Source organism: Ochotona curzoniae, unplaced genomic scaffold (genome assembly GCF_017591425.1).
Source record: "Ochotona curzoniae isolate NIBS_2020 unplaced genomic scaffold, NIBS_Ocur_1.0 contig_3643, whole genome shotgun sequence".
Classification (NCBI taxonomy): domain Eukaryota; kingdom Metazoa; phylum Chordata; class Mammalia; order Lagomorpha; family Ochotonidae; genus Ochotona; species Ochotona curzoniae.
The window spans coordinates 2,436,049-2,455,600 of NW_024465933.1; positions in this window are offsets into that span (position 1 = coordinate 2,436,049).

Genomic DNA, 19,552 nt, shown 5'->3' on the forward strand with positions numbered 1-19,552 from the left:
TGGCATTGTACGGGTCAAAATAGGTCCATGTGGCACCCAGACAAAACAGCCAACAGGTTCCGACAATATCAGTGCCACCAACAACCTAGCTATATAGGACACCTGGTGTCTCTCTAATCCTGGGACCTGCTCCAACTGGAAGTGCGAGAAAGGTTGCAGAGACTATGGTGCAGCCTCAGCACAGCATCACAGGAGGTGGAGAGTGGTGAGCCAGGAGCCGGGACTGTGGAGACCACGGTGGATATCTGACATAAGAGCCCACACTTGGAATTCGCTGGAGGTTGTGGCACAAGTGGCTGCAAGCAAAAAGTTGTGTACCAACTGCAATAAGTAAAATCACACTGTAGACCTGTGGGTCACACAGCTTAGAAACCTGTCCCAAGGAGAAGACTCTGCTAACCAAAAGTACAATGACCAAGAGCAAAAGAAGAGACAAAAGCACAACAAATATTATTGAAAACTCCCCTGCAAAGGAGCAAAACCCTATGCCAACCTCAGAGTTAACAGAGGAAGACATCGAGAAAACGGGGCACACAGACTTTAGAAAACTCATTTTAAAGCTTCTGATCAACAATGAGAAGCACATGCAAGAGTTCAAAGAATTTAAGGAAACAATAAAGCAAACCAAGGCTAATATATCAGAAATTAAGACCACAGTAGAGCAAATTAAAAGTACAATGGAGAGTCTACAAAATAGAATGAAGCAAGCAGAAGAAAGAATCTCAGAATTGGAAAATATTTCCTTTCACAAAGGGAAAGCAAACAAAAAGCTGGAAGCAGAGCTGGATCAGGCCATAAAAAGTATTCAAGAATTGAAGACACTATTAAGAGGCCTATTATAAGAGTTATGGGAGTTCCAGAAGGTGAAGAAAGAGAAGCTGAGTTTGCAAATGTATTTAATGAAATAATCAAGGAAAATTTCCCTAATCTAGGAGGGGCACAGAACTCCCAACAGGCTTGATCAAAACAATCTTCACCAAGACACATGATAATCAAGCTCTCTTCACAGCATTTTCTTCTGATTAAATCATTCAATGACTCGTAGATCATACAGTAGTACCATTTTCTTCAAGAAGGATCTTGATTTTTATTTCTTCAACTTTGTGTTTGTCATTTAGTAGCATGTTATTTAACTTCATGGTGTTGTTAATTTCTTTTTTCTCCTTGATGTTGACTTTGTTTTGTGGCTTTTCATTTAAGGGAATGTATAGTAGCTGTGTAATGGAGACTGTCATAGCTAGTAACATGTCATTTAACTTCATTGCCTTGCACATTTCTATTTTTCTTTCTATTGTTGATTTTGTATCATGACTTTTCATTTGAGGGGATGTACAGTAGCTGTGAAATGGAGACTAACATCCAGATGTGAGGATACAATGTGGTATGCATTTCTACTTCCAGACAAAGATGGACTTACAATGAAACTGTTTACTATATCTTGACAATAGGATGCTGGACTCTCTGCCATTGTCCATGCCTGCAATGATGGACATATGACTGTGTATGAAGAACTATATTTTAGTAATGATATAGAGGAACTAGGTGGGGGGGGGCAGGGAGGGACTTGGGGAGGGGATAAGGGAAATGCCATGAGCCTATGGAATTGTATCATAAAATGATAATTGTAATAATAAAATGTAAAAAAAATTTCAAACTCTAAAAATGTATGGATGAATACTTCAAAAATCTGTGGGCAAACAGAATTAATATACATACCTATTTTGGTACATAATTTGTTGATATTGCATTTTTAAATAATATGTACTGCTCATGGACTTTCTGAAGGACACTTTCATGTAAGAGAATATGTTTGAATTAAAGAGAATATGATTAACAGAAAAAATATAAATGTATCATGGCATGGTAGCTATAGGCAAAGGTAGAAAATCTAATATACTACCGTAGATGTTTAATTTGTAGTTCTACTTGGGAGTAGAGGTCCCTTTATGTTCCTGTATGCTGGTTTCTCATGTAAGCTTTGTAGTGAGTAGTCCAGACTGGCCTCTGCTTGGCTCCATGATCAACATGCTTCGTGATGTGGCTGTGTACTCTCAGCGGACTCGCTAAGCAGCCTTGTCATCTGCATAGCTGGGGCTGAGTTACAGGATGTCTGCGTCATGGCACAAAGCACAAAGGCTTGAGAAGTGGCTTGTGGTTTTAGCTGAAGACCACCCAGAATTCACAAGCAACGCTTGTAACCAATCTGACTGCCTAAAGTAAGTTCATAGAACTGCATGTAGTCTGAAGACCAGGGCAGAAGGGTTCTGTCCATGTTGGCAGCCTCACGTGAACTCAAGATTTATAACTGAAAGAAGAAAAATGTGAATTTTACAAAAAAAAGAGAGATTTTTTTAATGGTAGTAGTAGAATCTATGTGATCTACATGCTTTCTTCTGCCTCACTTTTTCTTTAAGGAGGCATAAGTCACGTTTAGTAATTGAGCAGTTCCTCTCCTACTCCTTAACTGTGTCAATTTCCTACGAGATCTGTGCTTTAAAATGCCGATAGATGTGGAAGAGTTGTTATGTTTAGCCAGCTTTTTGTTTTGTTCATTTGTGTTCATAGTCACTCTCCTGGGGGTGTTACAGTGTCTGTGCGGAAACTCTTCCATCAGCATCAATGTGGGAAACTCAATGAATCCTTCATGAAAAGATTAAGACTCCAAGACCTACAGACTCTAGATAATTCACTTGGGGACTTAAGTTTTAAATGTCAAATATGTACTTGCAGCAAAAAATGCAGTGCCAAGCTATGACACATTAAGGGGAGAAGATTTTGAGCCAAATCTTATATCACAGTGGTATCTCAAGCAGAATTAAATGTGTGATTCTACAGGAAAGTTTCATCTTTCTTGATGCAATAACTCTATTTAGAACCCTAACAAGCCTGACAATAGAACCTGGAATTACGAAATCACACCCCTGGGGCAAAGAAAAAAGTAAGCCTTAGTATTAATTGTCCTGAACAAGCCAAGAACTAAGATTAACATAATCATATTACAAAGTGCAGAGAAATCATGATTCTGTCATTCCACAATTTCATTGACTTTCTTCAAAACAAAGCACCTTCAAATTGAGAGAATTCTATGGTGGATGTTCAGCCTGGCAGCTCTTCGCCAGTTGAGATGCTTGCACTGCACACTGGAGCATGCATGCTCTGGTCAGGCTACTGATTCTAACTAATGGATAAGGTAGACTCTGGGAGACAGTCATTGTAGCTCCAGCTGGGTTCTGCTACACATCTGGGAGATCTGGGTTAATGTCTTGGCTGCTACTTTCTGCCTGCTTCCACCCTTGCTGATGTGAGCTTTTGAGACATGAACTAGAGGGGAACTTTGTCTGTGTGTAACTTTATCTATTTCTCAAATGAATAAAAAATTACTTAGAAAACAAAAACTGCCATAATTCTGAAAATATATACCCTGTGGGATTTTCATGGGTCTTTCCCAGCTTCCAATCAGAATTCAAGTAAGTAGCGAAAGCACCTTGACCCTGAGTGTGGAGAGACTTGGCTTTGGCTAGGTGGTCACGCACACGCTATTTAACCTCTGTTGTACGCTTGTCTTTACCTTACAGAAAATTGGTGATTGGGGAATGTTGGTGGGGTGGACGAACACAGATGTGAGAATTAGCGTAATCCCGTGTTTTCTTCATGGCCTTACATCTATTTGAACAGCTATGAAATGTTATGTTTTTTGCTTTAGATGTTGTGGAGTGAAGAAAGATTGGGTCTGGACTGTCTAGCACGCAGTGAGGTTAGGTCTGAACCCTGTCTAGCACGCAGTGAGGTTTTATGTGGGAAATATTGTAGAATGCTGGAGAATGTGAGTTTCCCACGTTGACTATCTGGATTTAGTTATGATTCTTATTAACTGTGTGACCTTGGCAGATTGCTTAACCTCTCGAAGTTCAATGTCCTTAGAGCGAAGATCATAGCAATATTGGTCTCATGGCCTTTTCGAGCATTAAATGGTAAAATTTACACAAAGCATTTAGTCCGGTGTCCAGCAGTGAGTTAAACAATCAGTAAATACTGTTAATATCACGAGCCATTCAGGGATTAATAAATGCTTTCTAAGGTATTTGGTTATGATGAAGTACTTATTATGAGAAATGTTACTGTATTTCATAAAGCATCAGTATTAGTAGCTGCTGGAGAGTTAAAGCTACAGAACTGAAGTTAGACTTGCTGTTCTCTGGGAACAAAGGTACTGGTATCTGGGTACATTTGTGACTATCTTAAGGAAAGACATCAAATTCCCAGTGCTGGGCATTTGATAGTTAACTGGAGAGAACTGCACGTACAGAGAGGTCAGAGAGAAACTCCTGCTTTCCTTTTAGGTCTGCCACCCATGATGGGCTCATGGAGGGACAGTGCCTTGCTGGTCGTGGTGTCAGAGCCTTGGAAAGTCTGGAAGTGCCTGGCAAGGGATAAGCACTCGGTGCATCTTATGTTCTTCTTTCCTTTGGGGTGTTGTTGTCTAATCCGTGTCTCTTTGATCCTTCAAGAAAAACTTTTGAACAGCGCAAGTAAAGACCCTTAAATCATTTTAATTGCAGTACCCCTTAGATTATTACATTCAAACTATTTTTTTTTGAGTTTAAAAATATATGGTCAAAGTGTCCTCAAGTTCTCCCAAAATTGGGGGTTCGTTTTTAGAAAGAAAACTATGAACAGCATTCTTCTGTAAGCACGAGATTTCAATTCCCTTGTAGTAATTACTGCAAAATTGTAGAGGCTGCTTTTCCATCTAGTATGTGACCTACTTAGCTGAGCTTTTGTTGTCCGATGTTCCTGCCGTCTTGGCAGCACTCAGTCATGACATAACTGCACCTGTCTGGTAACCAAGATTTCTGCACACACCTCTTCCTGTCCTTCACTGTCAAAAACTTTCATTTTATAGTAATTTTTAAAATTTTATTTTATGACACCATTTCATGGGCTCTGGGATTCCCCCAACCCCTCCAAAAAGTTCTCTTCCATATGGAATTCCTCCATATTGTTACACTAGTACAGTTCTTTTCCAGTCATTATTCCTTCTTTGCAAGCATGGACCATGCAGAGAATCTGGCATCTTATTGTCCAAATAAATTCAACAGTTTCATTGGGAGGCCATCCCTGGTCTGAAAGTAGAGCTGGCAGAACATCATCCCCTCCAATGAGATGTCACTACACAGCTTCAACAACAGGAAGAAACATGGAAATTAACATCATGAAGTTAACTGACATGGTATTGAGTGACCAATATGTTAGAAAACGCCAAGTTCTTAACCACAACCTGTGTCTACTTCATTGACATTTCATTTTATAGTGATTTAAGTAGAGCCTAAAGTGTAAGTGCAGTAGAGGCGTCCTCTGCTAAATATCAGAGGTGTTTGTTATAGGAGGGGGTGTCATTGAAATCAGATATCACATGTCCATGGTGCTGCAGGCTGGCAGTAGGTCTTCCTCACTGGAAGGCCATTCATTTCAACCATCTTCACCCTGAGCGATCACCTCCTGCCTGCTGTCCTGGCAGCCACCATGTAGAACCTCCTTTCTTTTGCAGCTCCTCACTTCCCCACTTTTTATTACCAGCCGCCAGCTCAGCCAGCCGACCTGGAGAAGCACCACAAATTACCTTTACATGAATCTCTTGACCACGGAATGATGTGCCTCTCCTTCTCTTTAACCTTAAATCTACAGAGCGGTTCAGCTGCCTCTGTTCTCACTGCTATGTTCCAGATTACGCTTTGTCTTTCTTATCTGTGCTATCTGTTCCCATGGCAATTCTCTCCTGTAAACAAAGAGATGGGGCTGTCACAGTGTGCACGCGCATGTGGGCACAGTTGCCAATAAAATTCACGTCACTCTTAACAGTTTATGGACTATATGTTTTCAGGACCCTACCCACTTTTGCACATTGTTATTCAAGCATCCTCTTAAGCCTCGTATGCATTAAAAACACGTTAGGATGGGAAGGGTTTTAAAGTTTCAAAAATTTAAGGGTACTGCCCAAGAATAAATCTGAGCCCTGCTGCTATACAGAACTACATCATATGGATATTTTGTTTTCTGTAGGATGGCAGGAGGAAGTAACTCTGACTGGAAGAGATGTCACAGATTTTGAATATCCTTCCCCAAATCAAGTACTTATTTCAAAGTAATTGTTCCTTCTTTTCAAAACATGGAATTACATTCAGATGTGGTAGGAATCTGTGCTCCTGGAAAGGAGCATTTTAGGATCAAAGAGTGTTTGAAATCTTATTTCTGCCACATCTGTGCTCCAGAGATCCCTGAGGGCCTTGAAATTATCCAACAGTGGCACAAATGAAATAGATGTTTCATCATTAAAAAAGAAATGTCATTTAAGTGCTGGCAGCCAATGCCAGATTATTGAAGACTATTTCCTAGCATTGCTTCTAAACTACCCAAAATATGACAACAATTAATTCTTAGCTCCCTTGAGAGGCCTGGCATGTAAACCACAGATGCTAAGTCAGTACAGGAGGGCAGTTTGCATGGTGGTTGAGATAGTGCTTGCAATATCTCTGTTGCATATTGGAGTGCCTCCATTTAAGTTCTGCCTACATTCCAACTGTGTTTTCTTATTAATGTGCACCCTGGGACACAGCAGTGATGGCTCAAGTGGTTGAGTTTCCACCATTCATGTGAGACATCTGGATTGGGTTTGGGCCCCATACACCAGCTTCACCCAGCCTTGGATGATGTTGGCTTTTGGTGAGAGACTTCAGTGGTTGGGGACTCCTTCTATGTGGCTCTCCAGCAAATATATACGTTTGAAAAAATGAGATCAAACCCATAGAGGAAAATTTTAGAATGTAGGAGGGAATAAATTGAAATTTCAAGTCTGTGAGTTAAGGTAAATTTGATTTTGATTATGGATGTGATGGGATGATTTTACTTGTGAACTCTGTAAACTAAGATGCCAAAGCCAGTGTCCCAATCATAAAGGCCTTGTTGGACATAATGTGAACGTCTAAAGAAATGCAACAATGCTGGAGTCTTAATTATTTTTCACTATTGCATTTGTCATATTAACTACAATTACTTCACCTGTTGAATGTTTTGGATAATACATTTTGTGGTCTTATTTGCCAATGCATTGTCCAAATTATGTAGAATGCACCATTAGAAAGAAAAATGAACACTTTTCAACATAATTTTAACTGTGTGCTTCCACATAATTTCACTTGAACTAAATTTTTTTTTCTAGTTGATCAATTCCCAGGAAAGAAACTAAGGAAAAATAGTCCTGTTGAAATGTATAAATTTCCTTAAAATACTCTGAGTCATTTGCTGATAGAATCACATTTTTTCTATCATGTAATGGCGAATCAACACTTAGTGCTGTGCTCCCTCATTTAATGCTGCAGTCCAAAATATTCCTAATCAACATCTGCAAGAAAATGTGGAACAGAACAGTGATTAATAACTGCCTACAGTTCTGAAGGAAGCATTGAGTTGCACACAGATTCCAACTTGCATTTTGTGCTGCTAAGAATGGGTTGGCATATTGAATCACACAGCAATAACAAGAATCGCTTTCTCATCTGGTGTGGCATATGAGAAAACCACAAAACAATGCATGCTCTGACCCTGCAGGTGTGCAGGCTCTGCCATAACAAAGAAACATTATCCCCCAGACTCTTTCTAGTGCTATCATCATTTGTGCTGAGACACAAAGAAGTAAACAAATGCCCAATGTTGGCTTTGCTCCTGTGCTTTCCTCATTCGGGAGCCTGGACTGGGTCAGAGAGGAGTCAAATGGGAGGGTGCCTGGAGGCCAATGTTAGCTGTCAACTGGTGCATTGGAGAGGAGCAATAGGAAAAACTAACTAGAAACAGTATTTCAAGATCAAGATGAATATAGGGCTAGAAAAATCTATTAATTTCTTTAAAGGTTTGCTTTTTGCAGAAATTGGCTTCTTTCAGTAATAATGATTAGAAAGCCAAGGAAGGATTTTTCTTAAATTGCAAGGAAGAATCTTTATTTTACTTTTTTTCTGTCTATGAGCAGTTTGCATTTCAGACTTGTTTGACAAGCCCATGGGGGTTATTGCCTCATTTGAAGTTATGAAATAGCAGACCATAATCCTTCAGTGTCCTCTTTCTACAATACTGACCCTAACAGAATGGGAATTGAAATAATTAGATTTAGTGATTTAATTTCACTTTATCTTAAGCCCATTAGGTGAGTTGAATTTAGTGTTTAATTGCTGAGGAGTCAGGAAAATTTGAGTGCCACTGTGACATAGTTTGATAATAGTTGTACAGTATTACATCGAACTATGCTGTTGATTTTATGGATACTTAAGTTTAGCTTCTATACTCCATTCTTTTTTTGTAATTCTGGAGTTTATAAACTGTGAACAATTTTCCTTACTGTGGAAATCACATTTCTAGATGTCAATTCTCAGTGCTTCCACTAATATTTAAGTCATGATCATTGGAGGCCACACAGGACCATAACAAATGTAACTCCAAAAAGACGTTCCTGAATTGCCCAGGGTTGTCTTATAGAGGTTTATTCAGTGCCCAGCTCCATGTCTGTTTCTCCATGGTATTCTCCTGTCACTTGTCAGTCATTTACCACGCTCTCACTTCAGCATATCAATCAAGTGTTTCAAAAAAACAGCCAAGGAGGATCCTTGGAATAGTCTTTTGTGTACACCTTAGTCCAACCTCCCATGGATTCCTGTGGACTCTTTCAGTCCTGGCCTGTTTCTGACACCACAGTCATTTCAGCATGCCTCATTTCAGCTGCTTATAGCTGCCACACAAACCTGAGACTGTGCTTTCAACCCCTAGAAATCTACAATACCCTTGAAGTAGCTATAAGACGTCTTGGAGGAGGACATCATCAGTGTTACTCAATAAGAGATTCTTGGAGACTTTGTCTGCAAAGTTCTTAATACTTCCATTAGAACAATTCAGAAATGTATACCGACCACTTTTCCCAAGAGGGTAAGCTCTGGTTGCTTCTTGTGTAGTTGGCTTAATAACACGTTAGTGTCTAGTGGCTTGCATTTTTATCTTAGGCTCCTCATCCATCTCATAGTGTACTTGTTCCTTCTGGATTAAATACTTACACTCAAATCTGTCTAAGAACAAACACAAATTGTAAACTTCCCATTTCAAGAATTTCTTCTTTCATATCATCTACCTTATTATTACTCTAGCCATTGTCTTAACACTATTACGAGTTTCCAAAATAAAGTGTCAGCTCAAATGTCTTGACTGTTCATGTTCTCCATGAATATCATTGTCTTAAGGGCTGATTGAGAAGTTGTTTTTGTAAAAGGATCCACTCATTCAATTACATTTTTAAAATTATTTTTTATAGTTCCTTGCTATAAATGTCTAAAACGGTGATGAAAAGAGTTCAAAGAGTGGGGATGGATATTCCGCCACAGGGGTCACTCATTGCTCCGTCCAGCAGAGCCAGTAACGTGGACAGGGAGAGAGTCAGGGGATGAAGCACCAACAGGGGACCAGTGATGGTAGAAATCTCTCCGAAGTCTTGCTTTATTGCTCCTTCACCTCTCCTCCTCATCCCCCCACATCCTCATTTAGCAGGATGTTGGATACAGATGAGTCCAATTAATCTAGTTTTTAGCCACAAGCCCAGTTCCTGTTCCTGCCCAGGCTAACGAGCACTGATCAACTCCTTAGCCCACAACAACTCATGATCAGGCTTATTCTTGGAACATTAATGTGAATGTTCTAGTTAGATGATGTCACTTGTGGCCAATAAAGTTTGCTTTCTCCCCTCTAGTAGGGATAGGTTTCTCTCATTTTCTAATTGCAGAGACCTGTTTTTCAGTTAATTTTGAATATCGTACTGTTGTCCTTAAAGGTAACAGTGATGCTTCTACTTTTCAGCACTTCTGTCAGTGGCTACTTTTTGTTGCTACATATATGTATTTATGAGAATATTTATATTTATGTCCGATTTACTTTTCCTTGCTACATATGCATATATACTTACGCATATGTATGTTTATGTAGAAGGGTTAAGCATAATCTCAGAGATGAATCCAGTTGAATGAGGAGGCCCAAAAATATTTATGAGAAAGGCACATTCCGCCCCCCCCCCACCTTTTTTTTTTTTTGTAGAAGTGCTTCTTTTTATTTGAAAGGCAGAGTTACAGAAAGAAGGAGATAACAGACAGAAATCTCCTATCTGCTGCTTCATTCTCTAAATGGCTACACTTGGTGGAACTGAGCTGATTTATAGCTAGGAGCCAGAAGTTTCTTCCAGGTCTCCCATGTGGCTCAGGGTCCAAAGGATTTGAGCCATCCTCAACTGCTTTCCCAGGCCGTAAGAATGGTCTTGGATTGAAAGAATGGTCTTGGTCTGAGACAGGACCTGGCTCCCGTATGGAACACCTTGCATATAGGTGGAGGATTAGTCTATTACACCATTGTGGTGGTCCAGGCATGCTTCTTCTTCTTCTTCTTTTAAAGATGTACTTCATTGATTTGGAAGACAAAGTTACAGATGGGGAGAGAGTGAGAGCGAGCGAGCGAGAGAGAGATCATCCATCAGCTGGTTTGCTCTCTAAGTGGCTGTAACTTCTAGGGCAAGGCCAGGAGCTTCTTTCTAGTCTTCATGTGGGTGGCAGGAGCCCAAGCACTTGGTCCACTTCCATTGTGTTTCCAGATACATTTGCAGGGAGCTGGGTTGAAGTAGAGAAGTTGCTCTACCCATATGGGATGCTGGTGTCATGGGTGGCAATTTTACCTGCTGTACCACAATGCTGTCCCCGCACTATCTTGCCATTCCATTTTTGTCTGTGTGTGCACAAGCTTTGTGAAGTTCCTGGTGTGTATTTAATTAAGTTATATCACTAAGGAATGGATTTTTATCCTTTTGCTATTTAGATACAGACCTGTGAATTCTCTTGTAGTACTAATATTTTTGGGGTAATGAGTTTCACATGGAAAGTCATTTTCCGCTTAATTCTCCATGCACTCAGTTGTAGGAGTGTGGTTTCACTATATTTAAGGGTGGTACTTCAGCAGCAACTGTGAGAAAAGAACTGCATGGAAAGCAGGGGCTCTGTTCATACATTCTTTCTGGTGAAACTTGACCGCTACTTCAAGTATTGCAGATTTATATTTGGAGGAGCCGTAAAATATTTGAAGACTTGTTCTTTGCTATGGGAGATATGCTTTCTTGACCCCTGAAAGCTCTTTTCCTTAATATATGGCATGTTTGAATTATAAGCCTGTTTAGACTATCCTAAAATTCAGGAAGTTCAGAAAAAAAAATCATGCTCAAATACCTTAAGCTGCTAAATATAACAATGAAAATTGACACGAGACAGTTGAATAGTATCCTATAACCATTTTAAGGTGTATAGCAGCCGGTTATGTATAAACTAAAATTGAAATGTCAATGAAGTAGTCACAGGATGTGGTTAAGAACTAGCATTTTCTAATATATTGGTCACTCAATACCATGTCAATTAACTTCATGTTAATTTCCATGTTTCTTCCTGTTGTTGAAGCTGTGTAGTGACATCTCATTGGAGGGTGTGATATTCTGCCAGCTCTACTTTTAGATCAGGGATGGTCTCCCAATGAAACTGTTGAATTTATCTGGACAATAAGATGCTGGACTCTCTGCATGGTCCATGCTTGCAATGACAGAATCATGACTGGATATGAACTGTACAGTTGTAACAATGTGGAGGAATTCCATATGGAGGAGAGCTTTTTGGAGGGGTTGGGGGAATCTCAGAGCCTATGAAATTATGTCATAAAATGAAATTTTTTAAAAAGAGAGAGAGAGAAAAAGAAAGCTCCTTGCCAAATGCTTTTCCCTATGGATACTAGAACTTCGGTTTTGTGTTGTTATTGCTGGGCAATAATCACTAATTAAAGAGACCAATCTTAACCAGCTTAAAATATTTACACATCCCAGGCCACATCACTAGTCTGAGGATGATACAAATGAGTGACACTCTTATGGAGACAGGAGAGGGATCTTCTGGGGTCCTTCTAGTAGGGATTTTTGTGCCCTGAAACAAAGATGGATTTATAAAGAGGGAGTCCTGTGCTCCCCACGCACCACGGGAGGAGTTTTTGGAAGCTGGAGAGGCTTAAGTTGGGATAACCATCTCTCTACCTGAAATAAAAGACGCAGGAACAAGTCCAACCTGTGATTTCCCAAATCTTTGAAGGGACACTGCACTTGTCCTTATATGAAAAATATGCCTGCATCTATTGTCTAATCCATTTTCATCAGTTAGTGAAATATAGTTTAACTAATGCATCTGCTAAGAAAGAATGTGTAAGTATCTGCCCCTCTCCATTTTTTATTTAGTACACTCAAAATCCTAGATTTGTAACCAGTCCAAAACAAGACCACTTAAACCATAGCTGCTCACTAGTTTTTGTTACATTTGTTCTATCAAGGTATATATTAGTTATGCTCACTAATAAAGACAGTAGGTTTTTTCTATTCATGTTGAAGTACATTGGACTGTAAAGATTTGATGTCACAAAAATACACCTACATTAAAAGTGAGTTTATCTACTCTTTTAAAGGGAGAGAGAGAGAGAGGTTGATTTAGATTTCCACCTACTGATGTGGTCCTTAGATGTCTGAGATGGCCCAAATGGGCAAGACTGAATGGAGGAGTCTGGAACTCATTCTGGCCCTCCTGTTGGGTCAGGAACTTCCCTGCAGGGGCTTCAATCAAGTATGTGGACACCTGGAAACCAGGCCCTTCTATGGAGCACGCCAGTGAACCAAGCTGTCGTTAACACTGCACCAAAAGCCCGCAGCTACATTTTCAGGAATTCTACTCCTCCACCTGTGAGTGTGTTATTCAGAAGGACTGCGCTGACTTGAAAGTCACACTTAACTTAGTCTCAGGCAACAGGGCGACAACTCAGCTGCCACAGTTCCGAGGACATCCTCATTCTGTTCTTTACATTTTATAATTTTGCATTTTGGCAATTACCATTATTTGCTTTATATCACAAAACTTAATTGAGGTAGAAACTTAATTAAGGCACAAAAATAGTGATGGAAATAGTTACTACAAGCAAAATTCTGCCATATACACAAAGAAGGGCTGAGATTCCAGTGAACATTAAACCCATACGAACCATGACAAATGAATTTGTGAATGAGGTCTTACACAAGCATCCATGAAAGAAAGAGTAAACAACTGCACCGCAGATGACCGACATGCTTCTTCTGCTCCCTGTGATCCCTGCATCCCACCTACATCGAACTCGTGCAAGTAGCGGCATGAATATTTCCTTTATAAATCCTTTTTCAAAACTGCAGAGTGACCTCTAGCAAAACTGATTAAAATTGTCTGAACCAAGCAAACAAAAATGATAATGTATTAACTCATTTCTGCTAAAAAAAAACCCCAACAAAACAAAACAAAACAAAACAAAACAAAACAAAACAAAACAAAACAAAACAAATAACAAGACAAAAAAACAAGAAAGAAGGCCAGAAATTGCATGGGACACTAGTCATGGTTACATTTCCCGATACAAATCAAGATACATGTTACCCTGTTAGGGAGTTTCTTACCTTCAAAGTTAACAACAAATATTTTGCTTACAGAAAAAGAGCAAGGAGTTGGGCCCGGTGCGACAGCATAGTGGTTAAGGTCCTTGCCTTGCAAGCCCAGGTTCCCATATGGGTGCCGGTTCTAATCCCGGCAGCCCCGCTTCCCATTCACCTCCCTGCTTGTGGCCTGGGAAAGCAGTAAAGAATGGCCCACAGGCTTGGGACCCTGTACCCACATGGAAGACCTGGAAGAAGCTCCTGGCTTCAGATTGGTTCAGCTCTGGCCAATAGACAGGTCTTCCATTGGCTGGTTCACTACCCAAATAGCTGTCCCAGCCAGAGCTGGGCTACATTAAAGTCAGGAGTCGAGAGCTTTATCTGGGTCTCCCATATTGGTGCAAGGGTCCAAGCACTGTGTCATCCTGCTATTGCCCAGGCTATCAGTAGACAGCTGGATTGGAAGTGAAGCAGCCAGGACACAAACTGGCACTCAATGGAATGCCAGAGTTAATCTACTGTGGCATGGCTCCTTTAAGATCATTTTCGTGTGGAGTCAGTTTTGGTCACAGGCATATATCACTGGCACACATGTCTCCGTGCCAATGATTAATCTGCAAGTGCATGAGCAGTGTGCTATCCTGGTGGAAAGAGATCAGAAGAATCAGTACATTTCTATAAAGCCCTTGTACACTGAGGAGGATTTGCTGGCGGGCATGCCTGCAGGTGCATTCCAGCCATCCTTTAGCGTCCCCCTCTAGTGTTCACGTTGAAGCCACACTTCTCGCAGCCCATTTTTGTCATCCATGTCACGCTGGGTCACTTGGCTGTACACGCTCCCCTGGCACTGTCCACACAGTCTTGCATGCTGTAGCTTTCTTAATCACTTCCTACTGACATTTCTCGTTTCCCTCCATCTCCCTTCCTCACGGGCACTGACAAACCTCTGTGGCTTAATTCTGCATTGGCACCTGCCTCTCGGTGGCTCTGAACGGAATCCCGTGCACGCACCTATCGTATGCGCATGGCAGCACTAATAACATTTCGAACCAGGGAAAAGAAACTCCACAACTGCCAGCTTATTCTTTTGCAACTATTTTCCATGCTCAAATAATGACAATGTTTCACTGTTAAATGTAAATATGTCCGAAAGTTGTTTTTAATTATTTACTTATTTTATGTTTTTAAAAAATGTTAACTGACAATGTAAAAATTGGACACACTGGTGGAATGCCATGTGATTATTTTTTCAGCGTGTGTGCGTTAGATAATACTGGATCAGGGTAAATGTATCTATCACTTCAAACATTTGTTATTTCTTTATGCTTAAAATGTTCCAATTCTTTCATCCTAGCTTTATCTTTAGACATATATACAGTTCATTGTCACGATCAGTGACCTTCCTACTGTGTAATAAAATCCCAGAACTTCTTACTCCCTTCTGAGTGCCATTAGTCAATATTCCCATTTCATTCTGTAGTTCCATCCAATTCCTGCTAATGGGATTATTTCTTATCATTTTATGATAATTGACTTATCATTGGTTGTATTGTTTTCTTAAATTTAGTTTCAGGAAACGTAATATCCAAGTGCATGAGCTGTTATTTATATTTGTCGTCATTTACATGCCATTTCCTTCCTCCAAACAACCCTGGAAGATACTTCATGTAGCTGTATATTCCTGGGCCCTACACGCGTGTGCACAGAGAGAGAGAGAGAGAGAGAGAGAGAGAGAGAGAGAGAGAGGAAGAGACATACTCATTCACACTCATCATAGGGTTCTTCAAAAACTTTGTGTGGAAACTAAATTCAAAGTTTTTGTACAAAACTTTGCTCTCCTAAGTTTGTGTATGTCAAGGGCCTTCAAAACATTGGAAGATGTGCATGGAGAAGCAATGCATGAATTTTAAAAATTGCACTGAACGAAATATCTTTTAATTCTGTTTTTACTAACTTAAAAAAGGATTATTTTATGTATTTGAAAACAGAGTTGTAGAGGGTGATAGAAGATAGAATCTTTCATCTGCTGGTTTGCTCCCCAAGTGGCAGGAAATTCTATGGGCAGGGCCAGGCTGACGTCAAGAATAATGAGTTCCTTCCAGGTTTCGCAAGTGGGTGCATGGGCCATGCTGCTGGGCCGTCCTCTGCTGCTTTCCCAACCCTTAGCAGGAAGCTGGATTTGAAGTGGAGCCTTTGTAACTTATACCTGTATTCAAATGTGATGCCAGCACTGCAGGTGGCAGTTTTTCTTGCTATGTGACATCACTGGCCCCTCTACCAACATTTTGAAGTTATATACATACTCCTCCCGTTTTCCAAAAGGGCCTGAATAACTTCGTTGTCTTTGGGGGAAAGCAGTCTGGCCTGGGCACTGCTGTGGAACACTTTGCTGAGATTCTGGCTTTCCTGCTGTCTTTCAAAAGGCTGATTTTCTGGACTATAAAAATGGTTCTATGGACGTGTTTTGTGGCGCATCGTGGTCAGCGCTGCCAGGGACACCTGCATCTCCTCTCAAGGCCTCCCTCTCCAACCCAGCTTGATGCTAATGAATATACCGAGAAACGCAGATGCTGGTCTATCTATTCAGGTTCCTGCCCCCAGTGTGGGTGATCCGGCCGGAGTTCCTGGTCTCTGGGTGCTGGGGCGGGTATTTGGAGAGCGACCCAGTGGCTGGAAGCTCTTCTCTCTCTCTGCTGTTGTCTTTCCAGTTCATGCTAAGAGTCTTGACTGGGAAGACTTCCCAGGAAGAGGTCCCAGGTCACAGAGAATGTTCAAGCTTTTTCCTACCTAGAGCACCCAGAACACATTGTGGCCTCTTTGCATCAGACATTTTGTTCTTTCTGTAAAATGTTCAGGTGTGTTTTTTTTAACATTTAGGTATAGTTTCAGCAGTTCTGTCCAGTCCCCCTCTGTAGGATTTGCATCTGTATTCTATCCCCGTCACGGACTTCTCCTTGTGAAAATGAGCTTCTTTGAACTATGGTGCTGACCAGGGAGTGGCCAGCAGCTAACTTAGCATTGTCAAATGTGAAAGGAATATCGGTCTCTAGCCAACATAAGGATATGCATCATGCTTCTTGGGAATTCTATTGCAAGGAATTTTCTAATTGTGAAACAATATGGGCACCAGGAAGAGGCAGATTGAATTATTTTAGTGAAATCTTTATTTTAAGGCAGTTTAAATACAACGTCCGCGCATGTAGTTTTCAAATCCGCCAGCAGGTTGCAGCAGAGGGCTAACTTTAGTTTCAAATTAGCATGTGAAAGGGCAGTCACACTGTCTGCCTTTCTTGCTTAATCCTTCCTTCCCTCTCCCTTTTTGGTTTTTCTCTTTATCCTTCCTCTCCCTCCGTTCCTCCTTGACCTTTTTTCTTCTTCACGTTCTCTTAGCTCGCTTTCTCTCTTCCTCGCTCCCTCCCTCTTCACAGTGGCATCAGGACACAGATTATGCATCCTGAAGGAAGAAACTGGCTCACTAGAAAAATGTATGCAGATGTGTATTTGTAATCCATATTTAATTTTAAACAATGTCAGTGCTATCCATTTCCTGGTTTCATTTTTAAAGAACTGTTAAAGGACACGGGCCATCATTAAAAAAAAATGGTTATTAAAAAAAATCAGAAATTGAACTCTCATTTTAATGAGCAAAAATAGTTTTAACAAAACAGATCTGATTTAAGATATATAAACCGCTAAGATTGCGTTCAGCTGGCACAGCGTATGTAAATGACCTCCTTTTTGCGACTCCATTTGGAAATGTGGCAGAGGGAAAAAGGCATTTCAATCATGGCTCTCATCAGTCATTCCCTGAATCCCGGCCTCTCAGACTGCGCTTCTTTCTTTAATGTAACAGTAAGCAGTAATCTCACAGCTGTGCTTTGTAGAGTGAACTCTAGAAGCATCTATATTCAGATTTCACACACACACAAAACATAAAAGGAGGAGAAAAGCGTCAAGAATACTGCCTGCCCCAGTGCAAAATCATACAAAAGAGCTAATGACTCGGAGCAGTTGGTAGAGTGACCAGCTGTCGGACTGCATTCGTATTCCGGCATGGAGCCACTATTTGAAAAGTGATGATTTCAAGGTATATTGCTACCTTTTCTTTTCTTCTATCTGGTTTCTCTTTGTCTTCTTTTTGTTCTTTTTGCTTAATATTTATTTATTTTACTTGCTAATTCAGAGTTACAGAGAGAGACGGAAGAGAGACAGGGCTTCCCTCTGTTGTTCCACCTCCCACATGGCTGCAATAGCCAGGGCTCAGGTGAGCCGAAGCTGGCATCCGGGCACTTCTTCCAGGTCTTCCATACGGTGCAGGTGTCCAAGGCCTTGAGCCACCCTCTGCTGTTTTCCCAGGCCATAAACAGGGAGCTGGGTTGGGAAGTAGAGTGGCCAGGACACAAATCTGTGCCCAAAGGGGATGGCTATTCTAGTTGGTTGAAGATTAGACTGTCAAGCCCTGGTAACTTCTCTCGGAGATCTCAACATCTTTATTTGCACATTCAGTGTGGGTCACTGGCTTGAGTTGAGATAATTCCTACGGCGAGATCTATCTTCATTTCAGTTTGTTCTTTCAGTTATACCTGCCTGAAGGTGTTTATCCAAAGCTTCCCAAACAGCGGTGCCCACTTGTCTGTTAGGGTGCATGCTGTGTTTTCAGCGATGTTTGAACATGGGAGCTCGTTGCTACACGGCAAGTGTTGTGAATCTATGGTATAATTCACAAGACCGGCATTCATGAGTAGTCTCTAGTATGTTTGCAATCGTGTGGGTGTGTCACCCTGGGGCCCATTTGCATTTATTCTAGAAACATTTACTGAGCTGTTATCACTGATGTTGCCATACATTAACCACTGCACACCTGTGCTCACCCTGGACTTACAATGGTGTAGGAAGAAAGACTGATTTTAGTTGCTAATGACATTGATCTTTAAAACGATCAGGATTGTGTTGACTGCTGGGAATGAGTAGGACACTGAGCTATCAAAACACACGAGAAAAGCACTTGACTCCAGAAGCTTCCTCCCGTGACAGATGGCACAATCCATTAAGCAGTTTAGAGTGAGGTTTGATCATTGTCTGTAATTTACAATGAAATGAAAGAAACTATAATTAAGCCTGAATCAAACCTTAAGGCTCCATCGGCCACTCTTTCAAACAATATTCACAGCAATATCATCAGAGAGCAAACACTCACGTGAACTGCCCAATTGAGTGTTTCATGTCTCTAGACTAACAGACTGAGAGGAAGGATTCCAGGGAGTAGTGTTGCCGGTCCAGAGGCAGACGCGTGTTGCTGCGAAGGCGGGTCCCAGCTGGAGTGAGGCTCTTTGACCCAGTCTTGGCGTGTTTGCTGCTTTGTTTGTAAACCTTTTGCTCTTCAGCAAGGCCTCCAGCTCCAGCTCAACTCACAGCGTCACCACGCACCACCCTGGGCGCGTTCGGAGACTTTTCTCGTCCATAAGGACTTCCAAGTATTCCAAACTGCTGAGTATTTTAAAGGAAATGCTTGTGATATGTGATTTCGTTTGGGGTCAGCGAGGAAGTGTATATGCAACCAACCGAACTGTCCAATGTGTTAAAATGATCTTACCAAAATGTTAAATAAGTAAATTATGCAAACATTTCTGTTTTGACTTAATTCTCTGGGTGGTAACATTGTAGGAACAGCCTGATTTTATTACTGTGATACTTTAAATATTCACAGTACTCAATTTTCCAAAATGATTCTAATAATTGCTTAGGAATATCTTTCTCTTACCTGGTATTTATCATTTTTTTCTATAAAAATTTGTACTGAAGAAACGTAGTATGCCTTGACAAAACGGAATTTGATATAATTGTGGTTGGTGATTATTTCTTACACTGTGTATGCCAAAGCTTTGCTACTGTGGAGAAACAAGTGTTTCAACAAAAGATTTACATTTGGTCCGGCTTGGTAGTCTAGTGGCTAAAGTCCTCGCCTTGCACACGCTGGCATCCCATCCAGCTCCCTACTTACGGCTGGGA